Source organism: Podarcis muralis, chromosome W, assembly GCF_964188315.1.
Source record: "Podarcis muralis chromosome W, rPodMur119.hap1.1, whole genome shotgun sequence".
In the NCBI taxonomy this organism is placed as follows: Eukaryota; Metazoa; Chordata; class Lepidosauria; order Squamata; family Lacertidae; genus Podarcis; species Podarcis muralis.
Window position 1 is genome coordinate 1,055,847 of NC_135674.1, and position 5,938 is coordinate 1,061,784.

General features: G+C 46.9%; 1 long non-coding RNA gene across 1 annotated transcript; it reads left to right on the forward strand.

The window, feature by feature from the left end:
* Window positions 1-346: 346 nt before the first annotated feature.
* LOC114592651 (uncharacterized) lies at window positions 347-5,048 on the forward strand. Its single transcript, XR_013391473.1, has 2 exons — window positions 347-674; window positions 3,007-5,048. It is a non-coding gene; the product is annotated as an uncharacterized LOC114592651 (long non-coding RNA).
* The last annotated feature ends 890 nt before the right edge of the window (window positions 5,049-5,938 follow it).

Here is a 5,938-nt window from a genome sequence, read left to right on the forward strand (position 1 = left end):
GCTGAACTGTATACCTTAACCGTTGGCTCCATTCATCCAATGGAGCTTCTGTGGTACTTGGCTTGGAGCATTTGGCATCAGCCCATTGGCTCCGGAAGTCACAGCCGCTGCCATCCTGGGGAAGCTCTCAGAGTTACAGTACTTGCCTCTTTCAGGGCTGGGAACAGGGGTGTGGGAGTCATAAAGCCAAGGCAGAGGCTTGTAAATACTGCAGGGTGCCCCCTGACATTCCTCTGGGCAATGATTACCTTACAAGGAGAGGGGAGTGTCAAGCTTGACCGGATGAGGTAACAGGAGACTTTGGAATGCAGCCATGCGGCTGGACAGAACAAAGGATAAAAAATGTGATCGGAGAGGAGAAGAGGTCTCAATGAGCTCCTCTCTCTCTTATTATGGAATATTACTCGCTCTCTATGTCTTTATTTTATACTAAAGAAGTGCCACTTGTAAGGCTGGCTCTGACAAGTGGTGCCCCGTGTGAGGCTGAATAAAAGGATACGACTGAGGTTTTTAAAAGAGAGCTAAGAAGCGATTTGAAGCAAACAGTCTGAGGCAGACAAAGAGGATTTTAAAAGAAACTGTGAGAGGATTTTCGATCCAAGCAGTGAATATCATCGGCTCACTACGTCCGGCAAGGATTGCAAAGCGCTTTACATCTTTAAAAAAAGATCCCGGTGAGTCCGATCCCTTTTCTCCTTCTTTTATATTGATTTTAGAAACATGGGCAGCTCTTTGACTTCTCCGCAACAGAAATTTTTAAAAGACTTAAAATTTCTCCTCTCCTCCAACAAATTGGAAGTTCCAGAGGGTGATTTGATACAGCTTATTCTGTGTATTGATGAACATTGTCCTTGGTTTCCTTTGAATGGAACATGTGAATTAAAACATTGGGACAAGATTGGTGAACATTTTCATGGGCTCCCCAGCAGTAGTGCTCGGATTTTAAATGCTTGGTGCAAGGTTCGATATGCTATGGGTTCTTTATCACCAAAAAATATCTCCATGGCTGCATTGCCAACACAACCTCCAGCTTCTTTAATTCAGCCTGCTGTGCTGGCATCTGTTCCAATACTGGCTTTGCCTGCAGCCCCAGATCCCAAACCTCCGGACTACAGTTCCTCACCAGAGGACCCACTCCTGCAAAAATACAGTGGTCTGGCTGGAAATGACCCTGCTCTTTCAGCAGCAGAACCAGCTAGCCCTTTTCAACGTGCAGTCCTTGCCTGTTCCTTATCTCAGGATACCATGGCATTCCCTGTTATTGTGCCCCCTGCTGGTGCTCCAGCAGGAACTCAAGCCCAGCACCAACCTTTTGACTTTAAAATCTTGAAAGAGCTCCAATTGTCAGTGAGGACGAATGGACTTCAAGCACCATTCACACAGGCACTTTTGGAAGCCACATTAGCCCAGCTGTTGGTGCCAGATGACATCAAGCTTTTGGCACGTACAGTTTTGCCCCCATCAGCTGGTGTATTGTTTGCTTATGAATGGGAAATCGCCTGTGGTTCTTATGCTCCTGCATTACAGCAACAAGCAAGAGGGAATAATCCTAATCTTACCCTCGCAGATGTGATGGATGCTATGATGGGGCATGGCCCCTTTGCTCAGGCTTCAGTACAAGCCACACTGCTGCAGATCTTATTGAGGGATACTGCTCTTGCTGCTCAACAAGCAATGAGAAAAATCCCGGAACCCACCAGTATCCAGTCTAGGTGGGGTTCAATCAGACAAGAACCTAGAGAATCATATTCTTCCTTTATGGACAGGCTGATTACAGCAGTGAGTAGACAAATTGAAAATCCTGAAGCCAAACAAATAATTATCAAACAATTGGCCTTTGAGAATGCAAATGAGGATTGTAAAGTTGTATTGAGACCGATCATACACAATCCTGCCACAGACACAGCAGCCATGCTTCGCATTTGTCAGTCTGTACGTACAGCAGCTCATCTGCTGGTGGCAGCGCAAAATAAAAACCAGCCTGTAGCCACCGATACAACGTTTCCAGCGTGGCAAACCAAGATCACCGATACCTCAGTGTGGGTAGAACGGTGGCCTCCACCAAAAGAAAAATCCGTAGCACCAGCTTGTTTCTGAATAGCTTATTTCTGAACAATTGACTTTTGGCCACATTGAACCATCTTCATCCCACTGGCCCCAGCAGACAGGAACGGTTTGCTTTTACATTGCCAGTATATCACAATTCGCAGCCCACACAGCGATATCAGTGGGTTGTCCTGCCTCACAGCATGCGGAACTCCCCTACACTTTGTCAACATCTTGTGGGTGAAGCATTGAAACCTTTCCGCAGGCGCCACCTAGAGGTGCTGAACACCAGCTGCATCTGACAGTATTTGCTACACCATTGTTGCCAACAGGAATTTAATATGCTCAGACAGACAAGAAGAAGACTATCTGCATTATAGAATGGTTACATTTACCTCATACCCCTCCGAAGAACATTTATTCAGTAATTGAATCCACATCAGACATTGTTATCAAAGGACGTTCACGAGCGATAGCTCTGAGCGGTTTTGATGTTGCATCAATTTATTTGCCTTTTTCACAGACTGAACAGCAGCATTTATTGATCACAAATGCTGCCGTGCAAATTGCTTTGGCTGATTTTATAGGTGTCATCATTTTTAACCCCCCAAAGGATGACCGTTTGACATTTTTGACACAGGTCACCTATGTTTTGGCTATCCCCTTGTCTCTCACACCTCTCCCCTCTGCACTAACCCTCTTCACGGATGGAACGAAAAGTAGGGGGGTGGTGACATGGGAGGAGGGAGGAAAATGGAAATGTTATTTACCCCTCCACAGTCTTCTGCCCAGCGAGCTGAGCTAGTGGCTGTGATTCTTGCCTTTCAATCCTTTCCTACTCAACCTTTCAATCTTATTGTGGATACTCAGTATGTATATCCCCTTTTTGCTATTTTACCAATCTCTTATATAACTCCTTCCTTGGATTCTGACTTATTTTCCTTGTTTCTTGCCCTGCAGGCCTTACTTCAGCACAGAGAGTTCCCTTATTATGTTGCACATCTTCGCTCCCACACATCGCACCCAGGGTATTTAGCAGAAGGCAATGCACGAGCAGATGCAGCATTGAGGGACATTTCTGCCTTTTCTCTCTTTTCTGATCCTATACTATGTCATAACACCTTTCATCTCCCTGCGAAAGCATTGGCTAAGCAGTTTTCTATTCCTTTGGCTCAAGCTAGGGATATTGTGTCCCAATGTGCTTCCTGTTCTAAATCTCAGCTGGCCATTCCTTTTGATGCTGTCAATCCTAGGGGCACGTCTGCATTGGCGTGTTGGCAGATGGATGTCACACACACACCTGTGTTGGCTCCACTCTCCAAGGTTCACCTCACGGTGGACACCCACTCTGGATTCATATGGGCTACGCCCATGAGGGGGGAAACAGCTCGGCATGTCATTCAGCACACTATCCGCTGTTTCTCAGTCATGGGTAAACCTGCGCGTATCAAAACTGATAATGGTCCAGCGTATATTTCTAAAACATTTTCGGAATTTTGTATGTTGTGGAATGTGAAATTAACTCATGGCATACCCTTTAACTCCACAGGTCAAGCTATAGTGGAAAGAGCACACCTGACGTTCAAAACACTATTGCTTAAACAGCTTGGCGGCCGAAGCATACCAACAGCGGATATCCCTTCGGCTGTTCACCAAGTTCTTTTTGTGCTTAACCATCTTTTATATCCACATAATAGGACCCATAATCCCGCGGAATTGCATTTTAGGAAGGAGGAGGCACTCCCTCGCCCCTTGGTGGTGTACCGACGCTTGCCTGATCCCGCATGGCATGGACCTGTCCCGCTGATCACGTGGGGACGAGGGTACGCGGCAGTGGACGTCGAGGACAAGCCTTTATGGGTTCCAGCTCGATGCGTGCGGCCATGGCGAGTCCCTTCAACTGCGGAAGTGCCTTCCTAACCATTTGCCTTGCCATCTTTTGCTGCACCGTTATACAAGGAAGAGAAGCAGACGATCCAGTCCAGTTGAAACCACCATATTTCACCTTATCGGCTGGCAAGCATCTGTCGCCTGAATCCTACTCTGGCTGGCAGTATCCACGACTCAGCCACTCTCGAACTAGAAGAACAGTGTTGTTGAATAAGACTTTTAGGGGTGAAAATTATCATAAGATATGGAGGAATAATATTTTTGTACAAGATATGATTAAGTTTACTAGTTTATTGCATGCTTCTAAATGTTGGTTATGTATGCACATGCCGCCCTTTGCCAGTCATTCAGGCATAATGCTTCATGGTGTGCCTGTCAATGGATCTTTTCAATTTACTAATAGCATATCCCCTAAGCAAACCTTTTGGCCTCCAGTACAATTGACCCTCCATGAGCCTGCCCCCATTTGTTTTCAAATTAAAGAGGGGAAAGAATCATGGGGCATATATCCAAACTGTCAATATACTTTGAAATTCATGTTTAATAGCTCTTGTTCTCTTACAGGAACATACAGTGACCAATCTCAGTGCTATAGGGGTGACACCAGTGCATGGCTAAGAAACTAGAAAGGAAGCCTACCATGCAGCTTGGAATCAGAATTCTTACATTCTTGGCTTCCGGATGGAAGTTGGCTTCGACATTTATTGATTATAGTGATTATTATAGTAGTTATTTGCATTATTTTGTGTTGCTATATACAATGTATTCCTTCTTTAATTTCTGTATGTATTGCATGGTTCTCCAGTCTCACAAGAGTCGCTTATCGCGCTCGACATGACCATATATATGGCTCTGATTAAAATATAAAGAAAGAGGGCATGTGGGAGTCATAAAGCCAAGGCAGAGGCTTGTAAATACTGCAGGGTGCCCCCTGACATTCCTCTGGGCAATGATTACCTTACAAGGAGAGGGGAGTGTCAAGCTTGACCGGATGAGGTAACAGGAGACTTTGGAATGCAGCCATGCGGCTGGACAGAACAAAGGATAAAAAATGTGATCGGAGAGGAGAAGAGGTCTCAATGAGCTGCTCTCTCTCTTATTATGGAATATTACTCGCTCTCTATGTCTATGGCATCAGGCCTTTCTGCTCTTAACTCATACCCCCCCTTTAGTCCATAGCCCCAACAAATGTGCTCCCCCCCCCAATAGGTGAAGGTTGTGGCTGACCGACGGTACCGGAAAGTGTTTGAGGATATTGTTCAGTTGATGGACAGGATGGAGAACGAATTCCTTCCCTCCCTGGAGGGAGGTAAAGACGAATAGGATCCTCTCCAACCCCTTAAAGAGGGTTTGCTGCAAAAAGACCAGGGGGGAAAGAAGCCCTTGGCCCATCTAGCTCAGTCTTGATTTCCGGGGGATCTCTCCCAGCCCTACCTGGAGATGCTGGGGATAGAACCTGGGACCTTTGCATGCAAGGCAGATGCCCTTCCACTGAGTGGCAGCCTCTTCCTCTTCCTCGCAGGCAAAGACTCCAGGGGTAGCCAGCGTGGTGCCCTCCAGATGCTGGACTACAACTCCCATCATCCCCAGCCAACATGGCCAGTGGCAAGTGCAGCAAGATCTGGAGAGCCCCACGTGGACCTGTTGCATGTGCAGTCCCCTAAATGAGAGCCCGGGGCCAAGGACAAACTTCCCCCTGGAGCACGTTTCCTTGCCTCTGCTGAAGGCAAGCACTCTCTTTCCTCCCCCCCCCCCTTTTGCTCTGCAGTTTCCGTTTGAGAACGTGAAGTTCCGGCAGCTGCAGAAGGAGAAGTTCCAGATCACAAACAACAGGCAGGTCACCCTCCACTTCTCCTTTATCCCCAAGCTCAGTGACAGCCAGTATTGGAAGCCATGGCTTCGTGCTGAGCCCTGCGAGGGATACTTGGAGCCCAGCGCATCTCTCTCTGGAATCAGAGAACTGTAGAGTTGGAAAGGGACCCCAAGGGTCATCTAGGGAAGG